Genomic DNA, 19,610 nt, shown 5'->3' with positions numbered 1-19,610 from the left:
TGTCTTGTTCTTTTGTGATTATAAATGCATTTGCCTTTATTCTTGTATTTTTATGTTGGATAATTACAAGATCTTTGCTCGTAAAGGGCATTAGAGATTAGCCACATTGAAAATCTATCACTTCTGGCTTCCACCCACCAAGTCCATTTCAGGCATTGGCAGAGATAATGGCCCCTGGTGAGCCCCTCAGCTCCTTCAGGCATGTTCCTCTTCTGGGCAGTTAATTTCTCTTAGCACATTACTTTTATTTATTCATTTATTTTTTATGCAATTAAGGCTTTGGGGAAGAACAGCCATGTCCTGTGGATGCTGCCAAAAATTTAAGTGTTTACCCGGTATTAACCAGGGCTTGATAATGGCACGCATAATTCTGCACATTTTGCCTCCAAAATTACCTACCGACCTCCCCAAATCCACTCTGTGGACCAGCCACTAATGAAGTGCAGGCTATACAGGAAGGGGAACATTTAACTAAAGGATGGATGCAATTTTTCTGGGGATCAGCTTTGTTCCAATTCACTTCAGTCTGACAATGAGTCACAGAGTTGCTAATAATATGCTACGAGATGAGGTAACGGTAAGGTCTGGAGATGTCACAAAAAGTTCTCCATACATCATTCCACATGGTCCTCACAACTACCTGATGGACTAAGGGCCTGATGTATTACTGCCTCCATTGTGCAGACATGGAAACTGAGCCTTAGTTACCGGTCAAGGTCACTTTCATCCCTGTTACTTCTAAGATCAGATGTATACTCTCCTCCGTCTGACCCATAAACCCCTTTATGAACAATTCCCTTTCATGCCCTCCATGGCATTGTCCTTAGAGCTGTTCCTCACACACAAGATTCCATCAGTCATCTCCCTGTCATTGCAAGGTTATCCACTGTGCCTTCTTGTCATCACCTCCCAGAATCCCTCACTTCTTTCAGAACTCAATCTGAAAGTGCCCTTCTTTCCTGAGGCTGCTTCTTACCCTGCCAGCTGATGCACGGAAGTACCTCATATTTATGCTGCACACACATTGCATACAGTGACATACATCAATGTGGAAAGCTACAGGAGTCCAGGAAGTCTTTCTGGTTCCCAGGTCCAGCCTCTGGTACACCACTGGAGCTGAACAAATACGATTCACTGACTGGTTGTCCTTGGCCCAGTAGCCAGCAAGGGTTGGAGGCAGGATGCCTGCCCACCTGCCAGTCAGCCTGCACCAGATGGCCCCAGAAAGTTCTGTTTCGGCTACCGAGACTTGAATGATCTGTCAAAGGTCTCGGTTTCCTCTCCTGAATGCTTCTCCGATCTCTTCCAGCTCAGTATCCAGGATGCACATCTCTCCTGACCCTGGACTCCACCCTGCTTCCATGCCCCTATATGTGCGGGATGCTACAGGAGGGACTGAAGTGAGAGTTGCTGCCCTTAAGTGGCAAGTACAGATGTGGCCTTCGGAGACTAAATGCCTGGCTGAAGGCTCATGGGCTGGTGTTAGCCACGGAGCCAAGAGCACATAGCAACAGCAGCCCTTTTCCCTGATGCGTGCCAGAAAGTCTCTTTTACTCAAACATTGCATAGATAAAGATCTTCAAAGAAAAATTTAAAAAGATGTCTAGCATAAAATCTACTTTCTAATTGCCCTTTGGGAACTCACAACATGGAGTCTGGGGCACATTCAGCTTGGGCTCTCCCACCCACAAGCAGGAAGTGTTGAACTGATCACAGGAAAACTTGAAAGGAATCGGTGCGGTCCATCCTCCAGCCCTTGCATCTCGTCTCCATGGGCCAAGGACAGCCATGTAGAGTGGATGAAGAAGCAGCCTCCTGTGGGAGGTTCTCATGTGGGGAACAGTGGGCCGGCCTAGAGTTTATCTCTGAATCTCAAACTGACTCTCCTGCTACAAAATCCTTGCTTTTGGTGCAGAAACATTCGCCAGTTTTTCCCTCATTCTTCAGAGACAATTGCAGGTCCGCACCCTAAAGGGGACCTGAGTCAAAGCCTGGTCCATCAATAGTACTATCAACTAGTACCATAAAGAATAGTCCTGACTATGTCATCTGATCATGTTCTCCCCCAAATGAAAACCTTCCATGGCTCCCTATTGCCTTGAATATAAAATCCCAGCCTGTCCCTGGAAGCCTTTCCTGATCTGCTCCAGGTTACTTTTCCACGATTAATGGCTGTCCCCTGGCTACACCTGGAATGTTTGACCTCCTCTACTCTGCTTCCTTCAAAATGCCCCCCCCCGATGCTCCTCCTTCTGCAGGAGGCTGCCCCCCACCCACTGCATTTCTGCCTCCACCCTTATCCCAGCATACACCTGTCACCTCCATCTACTTCTTTAGATTTTTTCATACATACTTTAGATTTGTTGGCCAACTCCTCATCTATGAGGGCAGGGATTGCTTCCTTTATTTCTTCACATCTCCAGAGCAGCCCCTTGCATATAGTAAGCACTTAATAAATGCTCCTCCTATTGGATAGATCCCCTCTTTCTCAGTCACTTCAAAAGAAACTTGAATTTATTTGACAACCTTGCAAATTACCCAGTCTGGGCTTCCATTGTTCTATATCCATGCTTCTACCTGAAATGTCTGAAGCTTTGTCTGCACCCACAGAAACAAAGGCAAGTGCCCCGTAGGAGGGACGTCACTCTATCTTCATTAGCAGATGGCAATAGTTCCGTTTAAAAGGGGGAGAAATCACCTCGTTTCAAAGCTGCATATTGATCATGAAAGGAAATACGCACAGAGCCCCAGATGCTCCCACAAGACCCGTGTGCAGGCAAACACAAACCATATGCATGAACAAGTGCGCACGTGGATAAGGCACTTCCAGTCTGAACAATGTTGACATCAAAGCATTCAGCTCTAGCAAAATCTTAGGATTGGCCATTAGATTCAAGAAAAGGCATGGGAAATACCGGATTCAAATTCTACCTCAGATACTTCCTGGGAAAGCAATGTAAACTCTGTGTCTTACTTCCCTCCTCTGTAACATGAGTTGGCTTTTGCTTGATGGTCTCAAAGATCCTTTTTTTCAACTCTAAATCTTTGATTCTTGAATCTAAATTACTTCAGGAATAGACCTAAGACTACACTGAAATTAATTAGATTTGAGGAAATCTTTCCCAGACAGTTAATTTGTAGTCAGAAACTTGAGTCAGGCAATCTGTCCTTAGTGAATTGGTCAATCATCCAGTCAACCTTTCCTCCCTCCCCCCCTTCTCCCTGCACTGAGCAGCTATTCCATGACAAGAGCCACATCTAGGAGAGAACATGGAGAGAGGCTGAAAAAAGGGCAATGTTTCACTCAGACAAGGACTTGTCCTATTGGACAAAGTTCCAACTTCCACTTCATTTTACCATGAGAAATCTGGACTCTGGAAAGTGGACCTGGCCATTTGTGAGCTGATTAGAAGGGCCTTTGAGATGACATCAAGTCACATCATTGAACCAAAGGAGAGAAGGGAAGTAATTGGGTCAGGAGGACACAGCAAACAGTGACAAAGCTGAGATCTGAAGCCAAGTCTTCAGACAATTAGCAAGTATTTATTACGTGCTTACTATTAGCCAAGTCCACTCCTAGACTGCTGTTCCTGAACATGATCAGAGAACTTCTGTTCTCTCCAAATACATGAAGGTTTCCCTGATTTGTGTTTTTGCTTTGTCTTTGTTAATAGACTGTGGGTCTTTAAAAGTAGAAGCCGGCATGGCTCTCATCAACCATGAGAAGATTCAGGCCAGTTCCAATGGTCTTGTGATGAAGAGAGCCATCTGCACCCAGAGAGAGCGCTGACTGTGGGAACTGAATGTGGAGCACAACATAATATTTTTGCTTTTTGTTGTTGTTTGCTTGCTTTTTGCTTTTTTTCTCATTTTATTTCCCTTTTTGATGTGATCTCTTGTGTGGCATGATATTTCTGGAAATACATATAGAATTGCACCTATTTAACGTATATCAGATTACTTGCTTTGTAGGTGAGGAGGTGGGGGAAGAGAAAGAAAAAATTAAAACACAAAGATTTGTAAAACACAAGGTGAATGTTGAAAATTATCCATGTATATATTTTAAAATGAAAAGTTTTAATTAAAAAAGAGTAGAATCCCATTCCTTCTTCATCTCTGCACTGAATCAGCATAGGATTCTGAACACAGCAACTTCTTCACAAAGATCTGAGCTGTCTATTTTTTAAGATGCTATATAAATGTTTATTATTATTAATATTTATTATTATTTAGCAATGATACCTCTCTTATTGTATCACTATTGGTTCTTTTTAGGATCATCAATCTCTCCTGTTCTCTTTACATGGCTCACAAGTATCAGAAGAAGATATATATGAGCTGTTTATTTCATTTAAATTGAAGACCTGCTACAGTTATGGTTTATTAGAAGAAACCAAGATGAGCCCTGGCTAACATCTTTCCTTCCTCCTCTCCTTCATACCTCTGCTTGACTTTAGCTAATTCTTAACTCAGGCTTTATTTTATCTATCGTGGTCCCACCTGGCAACTTGCTGGTGCTCTTGGCGTCCTGATGGATTTCACAAGTGTACCTTTTCTGTAGCAAATATGGCATGGATGAATATGAACATGTGCATCGCCATCTGGGGGCATGTCTTCCCTTCAGGGGAATTGATTGACCAGAGAGAATCTTTCAGTAGAAGTTCCAATAACACAGAGAGCAGGTCTATATTCTTTTACTCCTCAGCATCTCTCTATGCACCTAAGATCCAATACAACCCCCCCATTTGGCACTTGCAGGCGGCCCCCACCATTGGACTCCAGTCTTTTAGAAATGATGACACATACTTTCTCCACATAGTCTCTATTTCAGATATGTCAACAGTGCTATTTCCTACACAGAACACCAACAGCCTTTGCACACACTGCTGCCTCCAAGGCCTGGAGGGCAATTCTTCTTCAGGGCCCTTCTGGAATCTAGTTTTTCTCAGGCAGAGATCAGATTCAGCCTCATCCTCCCTGTGAAGACTTTCTTTATCTCTCCAGTTATGTCCCCTTACAATGGAAATTAATTTGTATTTATTTGGCTGCTTTTTCACACTTGCTTTCCAGTGTGTATTCTGTCTTCCACCTTCAGTAAAATGCAAGCCCCTTGGAGGAAGAAGCAGTTTTGCTTTGTATCACTGATTTCAATTCTGTTTCTATATTACCTAGCACAATATCAGGGAGCATGGTAAGCTCTAAATTGAATAGAACAGAAATGAGCAGATTTAAAATAATTTAATTTCCCAATGTAATTCACCCAATGAATTGTTAAGAGGACACATTACAATTTGAGAAAGCTATGGTAGACAAAAAGTGATTCATTCATTTATTGGAATAGCAGCCTAAGAAAGTAGCACTCTAATATTAAATAATAAAGCTGTCTGGACTACATGCCTATTTCTTTTTGATTTGGTTAAAAGTCCATTTCCCAACAGCTGTATCAAGTACACACCAATGTGCAATTTTTCAATGAGGTCCACTTGTTGAAGGGAGGGAGCCACATTTCCCTCTTGTTCATGGGGAATCTCAGTGTTCTCTGAGATTTTGCCAGCTTTCCTCCATCAAGGGGAGATGCTCCAGACCCCAATTTGTGGATTGGAAAGTCAACCTCAAAAACTTCCTCATAGTTACACAAAAAAGCGGATACTCCATGACCCATTAGGAAAAAATGAATAAGAATAAGCTATTTCAAATGTTGATCTTGTCAGGAGAGAAAGCTCTTCCTACTTTTAATCCACACCAAATATTCCAGTAATTTGAAGTGAAGAATTATATGTAAATGTGAGGGCTTGTCACATCCTTTATTCCCTATGGTTTTCCTTGCCTCACTTCAGTGCATTTCCTTAATGATGTTATTCCAAGAGTCCTGTGACAGGTTCGTTTGGGGGTTCCATTCATATCCTAGTATTACATACTCACTGTCAACAGCCACTATCAGACCCCAGTTCGAGCAAGACCAACTCTGTCATGACTTTTCGTAGATCGGATTTGCATAAGAGGGGCTGAAGTAGAAGCCCGTGGTAGTGAGGGATACCCTCTCTAAATAGATAAATTTCCATTCACAGAAGATTATCTTGGTCTCTGTAACTAGTCTGTCTTCTATGCATGTTACGATTACATTTAGGTATCTTTGATCCTTTACATATTTACACTATATCCAAGAGAGGGCCAAGTCCCAAGAAGATGCCTGGAAAACTAGTTAAAAATGCCAATTGAGTTTAAGGAGGAAGAATGAAATCATGAAACTACCAAAGAAAGCCATGGGTGCATGGGACCAATAAAAGCATAGAGTAGAATAAAACCAGCTCCTTCACCCCCTTAGCCCATAACTCCTGTCTTATCTCCTCAGTGCACCTGGCACATACCATGTGTGTCCAATTAACAGTATCAGATCTTTGCTCAGACCCTGGATGAAGGGCTGCTTGCCCCTGATCCCCTAGGAGCACCGAAATAATCGCACACTGAACAGAGAGGCCATCATGTTGAAAACCTATTCCTGACAGCTGAAAGCTGTCATCCCAATTAGCTTCCAGGTTCTAACAAAGGCAAATGCTACCAAGTGTCACAGGGAAGCAAAAACTGTAAGCTATGAATGGAAATGTGAAATAGCCCCCTATGTGGATGAACCAGATAAATTCAGAAGTTCTCATTTTAAGCTTTCAAATGTGCCAGCAACATTTCAGGTCACCATCAAATAGCAAGCTCAAAGTTTGTTCCTTGCTCATTAAAGAATAGCCAAACAATTTTCCATTGGTTGAAATGGACTTGACTGATGTGCAAAAGGGCCCCACCCAAGCATATTCCAACGAGACTGGGAGCTTACTCAGCACAAGTGATGCTGAGTTTTCTGTACTGATGACATCTTTGAGAACAGTCCCTTAAATTCAATGGCTTTACTCAGAGATATGGGGCAGGGTTGGATTACATTCTATATGATGATAATTATATTCAATATGATGATAACCTGGAAGACATCCAGGTTATAAATAGCTGAAAATTCTGTATCTCCAGTGTCTTCTACAAATGGTCCCTAGCCTTCACTTATAGACCTTAATTGAGGGGATAAGCTGGAGATTGTAAGGCAGCCCATCTCACTTTTGGGTCTTCTTAATTGTGAGGATTTCAATTCAATAAATATCAGTGAAGTGTACCATGTGTGAGTTTCTTTTCAGTGAACTTAAACCTTTATTTTTGTAATTTCTCACACCATTGCTTTGGGCCATTTTTTCTGTGGCCTTCTTGGAGGCAGTTAGGAAGTGACAACTGAGCTCTCTCATACCACAACCAACATTGACCTGTCTCTGATACCTTATCATATCCTAGCTTTAGGGCTAAGTGGGCCTCAGTGGCATGGGTTTCGAATCCCTCATTTTACAGATGAGGAAACTGAGACCTAGAGACCTCATGCAAGTGAGAAGGCTCAGAGAATTGTCCCCTTATAGAGATTTCTCCCCATGTCAATGTTCTTCTTAAAATCTGGCAGTAAGAGCTGAAAACAGAACTCTAGATGTTAGGAGGAGATGGCAAAAATTATGGTTACCACATACCATTCATCAGATTTTGCACAATCCCAGAAACACAATCAAAGTTCATCAAGTACACAATGAAGGACAATGGCTTTCTGATCTGAGGACCTGGTTTCAAATCCTGATGTTGAGAGCTCTTCCAAATCAAAAATGAGATGTATTTTTCCTTTGGAGGAAAAAGTAGTGCTCCTAATGATGTGTATTGTTTATGTGCCCTTAGAAGTTGCAGTCAATGAAAATCCAATTGGAAAAAAATCCAGGAAAATTTCACTGTTGTCAGTGATCTAGTTTTGCACAGTATGGCATTCTAATTATGGTTCATCTATCAAGCCAATTGTTAATTTCTAAAGTGTGGCTGGTAAAACTATGAAACTGTTGTTGATATTTCCACTTAATGTTTCTATAAAAGCCTACTTTCTCCATATTATGCAATTTCTTCCTTTTACTCCCCTCAGCAAAATCAGATTTAATATTAATGTTGATTGTTTGCACATTACACTCAGACTTTCTGAGACCACTCTCTTTAAGTCAAGGACGATAGAACAATAAAATCTTGAGCCTCAAAAGAATTCTCTATTGACAGGTGGCCAAGAACTGTTCTAAAGTGTTTTATAAAAGATGGGCAATAAAAGGAAGTCTGATAAAATTAGGCAGACCACTTTGTGTTCTTACTTGCCATAAAATTTGCCAATGAGCTAGTTTTTTGCTCGATAAAACATGTGTGCATCCTTCAGATGAGCTAATTTGTTTGTGCCTGCTGGGTTGTCCCAGAATGGCTTGTACCACTCACTCAGCAAGTTTCTCATCACTGGAGTCAGTAGGTTCGCAGACCAACAAGGGAGGGCCAGGGTGACCTGTTTCCAAAGTTGATCATATGTTTTTCAGATTCCTGGAGAAGATCCTACTAGGAAGACTTACAGATCAGGCACTCAGGGGTTGTGTGGAGGCATTAAATAAGTCAAATCAACAAGTAATTATTAAGCACCTACTATGTGCTAGGCTAAGGGCTGGACATAAAATTGATCCTGGACTTCTAATTTTCTTCTCTTTTTCCAGTAGGTCAGAGCCTTCTATCTTACAAACAATAATTTTGTTTTGCCTCCTTGTCAATTCAAATTAAATCATGTTGTTCAACACTCGAATAACATGAATTTGATGGATGCAAAAGGGTTGCTATAAAGACCAAATTTACTTTTCATCTTTAAGGGATGATTATGTTTTTTTCCCCAATAACATCATTCTCTGATGTATCTTTCTGGTATGGAAAAGGCACTCTTTTGAAGGTACTTCCAGCAAATGAGAAGATCTCTGACACTTCCTTTTGGAATTTGTAGCAATTCCACTGAGCATTGATAATCAAATAAGATGAAGTACAGTCAAGATGGCAGAGAGTAGCTTGATCTTTATCTGAGCTCTTCCTTGCATCCAAGGATCAATACCAAATCAAGCCTCTGAACTGGTTTTGGAGTGACAGAACCCACAAACATTTGGAATGTAACAAATTTCCAGCAGAAGATATTTTGGAAGAACTTCAGAAAAAGTCTGTTTCAATCAGACATGGGGGGTGGGGTGGCTAACTGCAGGTGCAGAGCAGGGAGCCAGGGTGATTTGGTATCCATGCTGAGGAATCTACCAGGAGGCACTTAGCCAAAAAACAGCAGCACTGGCTACTCTGTCCTGGTTACAAGCCAATGGATCAGCAGATTAGCTGTGAGAGACCCAACACAAATACAAAAAGCAAATAATGCGCCTCTGAATCCCAGAACAATGCAGGACCTGGCCATGCCTACCCAATACTGGAAGGAAGTCAGCACTGGCTTGGGGAAATTTTCCCTTTGCCCTAAAAGCAGACCTCAACCTTTAAAAAATGAGCAAAAAGGAAAAAAAGAACTCTGACCATAGATAGCTTTTATGGAAAAAGAGAAGAACAGACTTCAAACTCTCAGACACTAAAGGCAGATCATCTCTAGATGAAGCCCCAAAGGGTGATATGAGTTGAGTTGATTCCCATCTCATATGAATATCTTGGGAGTATTCAAAAAGGATCTTAAAGAAGAGTTAGAAACAAAAATGGGGAAAGGAAATGAGAACTGTTGGTGTTCTTTTTCCTAAACACAGCCAGGTGGTAAAAGAGTTCAGATCTTTTATTGTATCCTTCAATATAGCCCAGTTAGCTCAGGCCTATCTCTCTGCTTGGTTCTAAGAGATCTTGCAGCTTTGTCCTTGGCTAATGCCTCTGCTTTCTTTAGCCTCCAGCCAGCACCAAGGTAGAAGATACGATGAATCTCTCTTGCCTCAAAGATAGGGCTTGTGGGCTTCCTCCCAGAGTGCTCCTTTCTGACTCCAGTCAACGTTCACAAGAAAACTCTCTCAAGTAAAACTCCCTCAAGCTCTAAGAGCTTCCTGTATATATATATGATCTCCCCAAGGTTAACTCCGCCTTCTGGAGAGAGAGGGATTCTGGGTTATCTCCCAGAATTCTCTCTGGCCTTAAGGGAGGTGTGAATTCGGATATCTCTTTCTAAACCCTGAACTCTCCCAAACGTGTGAACTCCATTGAGTACTTAGATACTTATGAGTTCTCTAAAGGTGTGAACACAAGCATCATTTCTATCAGTTGTACTTAGTACCTTGTTTCAAGTTCTGGCCCAAAATATCTCCTTCTAAGATCAAATCAATCATATTGAACCATGCTAAATTAGATAATTATTGTCTCTATCAACTCTAATGGCTTAACACTTTGTAAAGATTTCAACAGAGAACATTGCAGGAGACTATGGAAACAGAAACATAGAAAGTATCTGAAGAAAACTACTTACAAAATAGATATAGTGAAATAGAAAAAACACATATCTTCTTACAAAATAGATTTCACAAAATGAAAAAAGAAAACAACTCCTTGAAAAACTTTGTGAAATGGAAAAAAAATCTATTGAACAAAACAACTAATTTAAAATTTCAATTGGCCAAACTCAAAAGGAGCTAAAAAACTAACTGAAGAAAATAATTGATTAAAAATTAGAATTGGACAAATGGAAATGAATGACTCCATGAGACAGCAACAATCATTCAAACAAAACCAAAAGAAAAGAAAAGAAAAGAAATGTAAAACGCCTCACTGGATGAACAACTGACCTGGAAAATAGATCTAGGAGAGATACTCAAAGAATCATTTGAATTCCTGATGAAAAAAAGAGCCTAGACATCATCTTTCAGGAAATCATCAAGGAAAATTGCTCTGATGTCCTAGAATCAGAAGGTAAAATAGTCATTGAAAAAAATCTACCAATCATCTGCTGAAAGAGACCCCAAAATGAAAACTCCAAGACATTGGAGCTAAATTTAATAATTATTGGATCAAGGAGAAAATATTGCAAGCACCCAGAAAGAAACAATTCAAATATTGAGGAGCCACAGCCAGGATTACCCATGACCTAGAAGCTTCCACTTTAAAGGATTGAAGCGTCTGGAATCTGATATTTCAAAAGACAAAGACATTTGGATTTCAGCCAAGAATCAGCTATCCATCAAAATTAAGCATTATCTTTTAGGGGAGAAAGATGGACATTCAAAGATATGGGTGAATTTCATTTATTTCTTATGAAATGACCAGAGCTGACCAGAAAATTTGATTTTCAAATACAGAACACAAGAGAAGCACAAGAAGGCAAAAAGTAAAGGGAAAAAAAATTTTTAAGTTAAAAAGCTTCCTCTACAGGGGAAGATGATATGTTCAATTCTTGAGAACTGTATCTCCATTATGGGTATACTTAGAAGGTGTAAGTATAATTTGATTTCATTGTAATATTATTTAAAAAAAGAAATTAGAAGTGGAAATAGGACTGTACTGGAAGAAGAGGGAAATGAGGCAAATGGGTTAAATTATATCTCATAAAGAGGCAAAAAAGACCTATTACAATTGAGTGAAAGAAAGGAGAGAGATGAACTTTGTGTGAATCTTACTCTCATCGTATTTGGCTCAAAGAGAGAATATCAGACATATTTAGTTTCACAGAGAAACTTGTCTCACTTTATGGGGAAGTAGGAGGGGAAAGGGAAAAGGAAAGAGAGAGGCTAATAAAAGGGAGAACAGAAGTAATAGGGGAAAGGTATAAGAAAGGGGGAGGACTGTAAAAGGGGGAGGGCTGTTTGAGGATAGTGGTGGTCAGAAGCAAAATACTGAGGAGGAGGGAAAGTGGAAAAGTAAAGAGAAAAGTATAACAGGGAAAATAAGATGGCAGGAAATACCAAATTAATAATTTTAACTGTGATGTGAATAGGATGAACTCTTCCATAAAATAGGAGTGGATAGCAGGCTGAATTAAAACCCAGAATCCTACAATATGTTAAGAAAAGCATTTAAAGCAGAGTGATATATACAAAGGTAAAAGGCTGGAGCAGAATCCATTATGTTTTAACTAAAGCAAAAAAATGGGGTAGCAATTCTGATCTCAGTTCAAGCAAAAGCAAAAACAGATCTAATTAAAAGATACAGAAGGAAATCACATCTTGCTAAAGGGTACCATAGGTAATGAAGGGGTATAGCATCCAAATTCCTAGAGAAGTTAAGAGAGCTGCAAGAAGAGCTAGACAGCAAAACTATACTAATTCTCAACCTTGCTCTCTCAGAACTAGATAAATCAGACCACAAAATAAATAAGAAAGAAATTAAGGAGGTAAATATAATTTAGAAAAGTTAAGTATGACAGTCATTTGGAAAAAAAGGAGTATACTTTTTTCTCAATGTTTCATAGAACCTACACAAAAAATTATCATGTATTAGGGCACAAAAATCTCAAAGTCAAATGCAAAAAGCAAGAATTTTTTTTCTTTTTCATCTTTTTCAGATCATGATGCAATAAAAATTACATGTAATAAAGGACTAGGGAAAAATAGATAAAAAATCAATTGGAAACCAAATAATCTGATCCTAAAGAATGAGTGGATGAATCATTGACCAATCAATAATTTCATCCAAGAGAATAATAAAGAGACAACATACCAAAATGTATGGGATGCAGCCAAAGTAGTTCTTAGAAGTTTTTTATCTCTAAATGCTTATTTGCATAAAATAGAGACAGAGAAGATCAACGATTTGGGCATACAACTAGAAAAAGAGGAGATTAAAACCCCCCATTTAAATAGGAAATTTGAAATTCTGAAAATAAAAGGGGAAATTAATAAAATTTAAAGTTAAAAAAACTATTGGACTAATAAACAAAACTAAGAGCTGGCTTTATGGAAAAAATAACACAACAGCTAAAACTTTAGTTAATTTGATTAGAAAAAGGAAAAAAGAAAATGAAATTGTTAGTAACAAAAATGAAAAGGGTGAATTTTCCACCAATGATAAGGAAATTAAAACAGTAATTAGGAGCTATTTGAACAATTGTATGCCAATAAATCTGACAATCTAAGTGAAATGAATGAATGCTTACAAAAATATAGGTTGTCCAGATTAACAGAGGATGAATACTTAAATGGTCCCATTTTAGAAGAAGAAATTGAACAAGTTATTAATGAACTCCATAAGATAATAAAATAAGGAAATAATACTAACATAACCTCAATAGAATCTTTCTTCTTTCAGTATGGATAATTTCTCAATTGATGCAGGTTTCAGTTCAATTATGTCACTTCCTCCCTATAATTCATAGGAAGAGACTCTTGGGTACTAGTGGTCCTCTCATATGTTGTCTGTGGAGACTAATATGTTGACTTGGGCTATCCTTCTGCTATCCCTCACTTCTATACATGACTGGCCATGTCTCCTTGAATCATCTATTTTTAAATAATATCTTTCATTACTTACAAGAATATCAACACAACAAATTATGTAATTAAAATCAAATCAAGTCCCATGAAATGTGCTGAGATTGGATGTGATGTTGAGGATGTGAGGTTGAGGATGCGGAAGAGCCCCTAAGAATGCGACATCTGCCTTTCTCCTGATTCTACTTAGTGGGGCATCCTTATCATTATTTAGGTTCAGAGTATTCTGATAGAGCTAAAGATGTTAAAGTCTCAGAACCCGCTCATTAGCTCCCATTCTTAGCATAATGAACAAAGTAGAACTTTCTCATGGATGCTGCTAAGCTCCTAGGGATGGCAGGCATAGCAAATGTTAAAAGGAAAATTCAATGAAAATTTAAAATGCTGAAACGCTAGGTACCATTATAGCCAAGAACTATTTTGTTCTTTAAGAGTTGCCCAAGGGGCAGCTAGGTAGTGCAGTGGATAGAGCACTAGCCCTGAAATCAGATGGACGTGAATTCAAATACAGTCTCAGACACTTAATACTTCCTACCTGTGTGACCCTGGGCAAGTCACTTAACCCCACTTACCTCAACAACAACAACAACAACAACAAAAGAGTTGCCCAAGCACTTTGCATGTACAGTGTGCCAAAGACAATTTAATGCCGTCATAAACTTTAATGGATTTTTGGCTATTTAGCACATATGTTATCTTTGATGCTCATGACATCTGTATAATAGGTTCTGTTATTATTCCTGTTTTATAAATGAGAAAACTTGAGACTGAGAGAAGGTGAGTGAAGATGTAGGATTCATGTAGAAAGTAAATTCTGAGGTAGTATATCTCAGGTGTCACTGATCCATTATGCAGAGCTGTTTTCTATATCCAATCTGATGTAATTTAAATGGGATAAATTTAAAGGCTAAAAATTAGGCCAGCAGAGTTGCTTTTACAATACAATACGTGGTAGACATGGTTAGACAACTGTTCCTCTGAAAAAGACCAAGGGAGTGTTAGTGGATTGCCATACCAATAGGAGACAATAGTTTAACATGGTGGTCTAAAAAGCTAAAGGCATCATGGGTTGCATGAGTTTCACAGGAATAATGAGCTCATTGAAGTTTGCTCTAGTTAGAATACATTTGGAACATTGTTTTCAATTCTGGGCATGAGAATCTAAGGATAACAATAAGCTGGACATCACACAAAGGAGAGAAATCACAGTTGGGCAAAGCCTCATTTTCATTCCATGTGAGGATTGCTTAAAGGGATTGGGACCATTTTATAGGGACAAGAGAAGACTGAAGAGTTACTTGCATGCTTTGTTTTGCTTGAGCCCTAAAGGGAGAACTAAGAACAGTGGGTAGAATATGAAAAGTGGCTCATTTGGTTTTTTGATATCAGTAAACAAATAACTTCCTAATACTTAGAACTGTTTAAAATTGAAACAGGCCATTTTGGCAGGTGGAGGGATCCCCTTTACTGGAAGTCTTCAAGCAATGGCTGGATGGTGCCTTATCAGTTATAGTATAAATGTAGTCAATTATAGGGTAGTAGAATTCCTTTTTTGAGTCTGGGTTGACAAGGTGGCCAGTGAGGTCCCTTCTAATGCTCAGATGATATTTTTCTGTCATTAGTTAATCTGATTAGAAAATGGAAAGAAGAAAATAAAATTGTACCACAATTCTGTCAAATTAATGGGAAATCAGAGAGAACACATAGTGATGGCTTGTTCTTATTAAATTTGAAAAAGCAATATTAATCAATTCCCAAACAAAGGAATTGATGTTGTTACGTTTCATACATGAAAGCTGTGAAAAATCAGCTGTGAGGCCAGTGGGACACTTTCTTTCACTATTGTGGGGATTGATCCAGTCCTGATGAATCCTTCCAGATACAGAACCTTTGAGAGGGAATTTATTGAATCCTTTACTGTTTATCAAGTGCTGTGGATTTTGCTAATTGTGCTCAAATGTTGTAAATTAATTGAGGAAGAGTTAGAATGAAATATTGATGCAGACTATCTAGGGAAGAAATAAGTTTGAGGATGGAAACAAACACAATTAAGGTGACGATACAATGCTAAAAGAATAAACAGAAGTATCTAGTCAATAGGAAGAAATTTACCAAAAAATGATTAGCATAACACTTCAGAATTGGATTCCCATGTAGGTCTGTAAGTCATCAAAGGTAAATTAGGACAAACTTCATCCTAGGGCACTCAGTGAAGAGGCAGATGGGAATGCTGAGCTACTCTCAGGAAAAGAACAGAAGTATTGCCAAATGGACAAAAGAAAATGCCCTGATTTTTCAAAGCCAAGAGAAAGGATTCTGGACCATCTAGACCAAAGATCTTGACTTTGATTCTTTACAAAATTCAAGTGTTTTTTTTAATAAAGGGATGGTTGGGGAGCATTTTGCAAGGAGACTATGATCTCAATGAGCCAGGATGGCTTTCTCAGGGACTAGTCATGCTATCCTAACTTCTTTTCACTTCTGGATGGAGTTTCTAGACTTGCAGTTCAGAGGAATGATGTAGATATTGTTTAAAGAAATTCTGGCAAAGCATGTGGAAAGATTCTAATAATCTTGTGGGCAAAATACAGAGGTGAGGTTTAGAGAAGAGCACGATTAGGTGGATTCCAAATTAGTTGAATGTACCCTAATTAGGCATTCCATAGAATAACAGGTTTAGAGATAACAGGATTCTTGGAGGTCATTGAGTATAATTTCTTCATTTTACAAATGAGTAAACTGAGGCTGGGAGGGACTGACAGGCAGGATTAAAATTCAAGCCTTGAACCTTCAAGCCCAGCAATGTGTCCACTCTGCTACATGACGGCTTAGAGCAGTTTAGCAAATGCTTGTTCCATGACTGAGTTAAACTGTCACCAGTCTTTTATGGCAGGTAGAGTATATCTCACTGGCCCATTTTAAAGATGAAAAACAGATATAGAAATTAAGTGACAATCAAGTTGTGGGACTAGAATTCAGGTTTTTTTGCTCCAGAAAAGGTCTTTATTTCTCCCTGTTTCCCTGGCTGAAACAGAAGATAGTATAGCTCTGGCATCCTGGGTAGTAGCAATACCTGAACATTCCAGATCTCTAAATGACATTTTGGAAATGTGAGTAATCAGAGGACCTGGGTCTTTATCCCAGTCCTGTTACTTACCATTTATATCCTAATCCTTTCAGGTCTCAGTTTCCTCTCCTGTAAAATGAGGGGGTTCAGCTGGATGATTTCTGAGGCCCCTCCCACCTCCACATCTATGGGTCATTCCAGTCCTGAAGCTGTCACCGATCTGGTGTGTCAGTTACTAATGTGATGTGCCTGTAGCCCTGCCTTTCTCCAAGTCCCTGACAACTGTCCCTACATCAGCCTTCACAGTCGATCCAAAGAACTTTTAAACATTCTATTAAATGGTCAACCTTGCATCTCACAACAAACTACAGAATATGGCTTGGGAGCTATATTATAAGAACAGTGGCTGTGCTCTTTGCAGTGTGGAAAGCCCAAGAAGACTGGCAGTAATCCCACTGAGACCACACTGCTGTTGTCACCAACCCCCACAGGCTGAGAAGAAGTGTTAAAAACAGGAAAACCAAACTAATTTGTATGCCTTATTTGGCTTTCTTTTTGTAAATGCATCCCTGAAATGAAGTCATAGTCATTTTATTGCCTGTCCTGTGGCCGAGCCATCTATACCCTTCTATTCCCTTTATACCCAATGGCTTTCCAGGCAGAGTATTAAGTTTTACTGTTCCCTTCTGATACAATATAACCTGTTCTAAACCAAAACTAGGAAAAAATATCTTCCCTGAAGTCACACCGAGATTAATAGGGCACAGAAAAGAAGCCAAGGGCCCATGTTCTGAACATTCTGAGACAAGGGACTGAGTTTATTACAGGCAATTATGGAGGGGGAGAATACATTGACTTTTTATTCTTGTTCTGAAAAAGACCACTGAAAATAATCCTTCAAGACTTTGAACTGGTTAAAAGAAAAGGTTTCTTTCTTTTCTGGGATATGAGAATTTGAAGCTTTATTTTGGTAGAGCTCTGTCCAATATCTCCATGCCCTACCATCTGCTTTACTTTCTGGACAATGCTACAGGAGTTGTAACTGATTCATCTTATAAATCAAGCACACCTATTGGGATATCTTAGATTTGGGGGGTGGGCACAACATTTTAGGGATTTTGTTGTTGTTTACCAATATGTTCCATCTATCCCAAAGGTAGATAAAGGTAGAAAAGGTGGATAATGGGAAGTTAGACTTGAAGTCAGGAAGACCCAAATTCAAATCCTGTCTCTGATACTTAACATGACTCTAGGAAAGCCCTTCTATCTCCCTGAGGCTCAGGTGATTCCTTATTCCTCATCTAATAACTCTTACTTATTGACTGAAATACCGTCTCTGCCAATGGAGTGAATTCCCACACTGGGAATTTCCAACACCAAGGAAATCACAGTCTCTTAAAATATTCATATATATATATATATATATATATATATATATATATATATATATATATATATCACCCAAAGGCATGCATAAAAAATCTCCATCCCAATCCATCTTTTACCAATCCTCCATGTCAATCCATCCTTCATGCTACCACCCAATTTATCTTCCTAATACATTGAACAAGTCACATTACTCCTGCTGAGAAGCCTTCAGGGATTCTATTGCTATTTAATTTCCAATGCCCTTTTCCAACATTTAAGACCCTTTATAGTTTGGTGCTACTTAACCTTTTTCGTGCCATTTACCTGATCCAAAGTGAACTGAGTACCTACTCTCTTTTTAACATATCGTATACTTTTGCTCACTGGGAACTTTACTCTTGCTGTTATCTCCCTGCAATCTTTAATCTCAATAGTATGTGTGCATATACATATGTGTGTGTTACACAGAGTGAGCAATTAATAGATGTTTTTTGAACTGAAATGAAATATCATCCCCTGCTTGAAATCTTCCTTGATCTGGTTGGCAACAATATTGGTCCCTTCAATACTAGCATAGCAGATAGTTCACTCATTTCTAATGCACTTATTTATTTTCAGCTATAGTTTATTTGTGTATTATATTTCCCTAGTAAGCTGTAAACTTCATGAGTCTCTCTTGTAGTGCCTAGGATGGGTTTATTTCTTAGTTTCTTAGTTGATGTGGAACTAAAATGAAGGAAGTGGCTTGAGCATATCTCTTGTTCAGATAATGATCTGAGGCTAGATGGCCTGGTCACTCAGCTCACTCATGAGTACAAATCTTGAATAAGCATCAAAGGCAATTATTGACCTGTTCCAAGACTTGAGAGCAAGTTGGCCTTGTTGCTTTTAAAGGGATTACATGGTGCTTCCAAAAAAAAGTCTGAGACTTCTCTTCTAAATCAAAATGTCGATGGAGAGATAACTTACAACAAACATGCACGAAGAACTTGGTGATATTAATATCTTGGGAGGCTCTGTTGACATGTCTCTTGCTCAACTGGTTAAGATGATTGCCAATCCAGCACAATGTCAAATGGAACCGAAATGAAATCTTGAACAGGACTAAATTTTTTTCTTGACAAGGCCCAATTTTTCATTGACCCCCAAAATTAAGAAAAGGGTTGAGTTTTTGACTTGAAGAGTCTCAGAAAAGGATTTCATCTAAATTATTATCAGTTTTAGTGAGGGGCATGAGGAATCCTATGATTAGAGACAGCTTTTGTCACTTTGACTAGTAAGGCCTCCATCATTACCCAATCTCAGCTGAAAATATTCTCTCCTTTGACAATTTTTTTTTATAAAACTTCATCTGGATCCTGTTACAAGTATTCTTTTTTAGATAAAATTTTATATTTTTAAAATTATTTATCTTTGCATTATTTACAGATTCCATGGTCTCCTTCCTCTTACATTCTGCCAGAGAATGAAGACTCCCTTAAAAGCAGAATGGAGAAGAAAAAGTTTAAAAGTGTTTAGCAAAAGTAACCAACATATGGAAGATATTTAACACTGTGCACAGTGTTAAACATTCTGAAAAAGATGTTGGGATGAGAGAGCAACAGAAAAAAGGTGGGTATGCTTTCTCATATCTCTACTTTGGGGCACGGCATAGTGATTATAATTTCTCAATGTTGATTCATTGATTTTATTGGTTTTCTTTACTTTATCATTGCAATAATCATTACCTATATTGTTTTTCTGATTCTGCTGACTTCACTTTTGCATGAATTCTTGGAAATCTTTCCATTTTTCTTTGTTATATTTGTTGTTTCTTAAAACAATAATATTTTATCATCTTCCTATAAAACACTTTGTTTACCATTTCCCAATTG

The 19,610-nt window shown here is 38.8% G+C and overlaps 1 protein-coding gene across 5 annotated transcripts in view; it reads right to left on the bottom strand.

Moving 5' to 3' along the window:
* Positions 1–19,610, bottom strand: part of THSD7A (thrombospondin type 1 domain containing 7A) — a 294,643-nt gene that overhangs the window by 178,258 nt on the left and 96,775 nt on the right. The gene's annotated exons all lie outside the window — the stretch shown is intronic.

The sequence above is a fragment of the Sarcophilus harrisii genome, chromosome 5 (assembly GCF_902635505.1).
Source record: "Sarcophilus harrisii chromosome 5, mSarHar1.11, whole genome shotgun sequence".
In the NCBI taxonomy this organism is placed as follows: Eukaryota; Metazoa; Chordata; class Mammalia; order Dasyuromorphia; family Dasyuridae; genus Sarcophilus; species Sarcophilus harrisii.
Note: the sequence above shows the minus strand (reverse complement) of the source record. Positions and strands in the feature narration are given on the sequence as shown.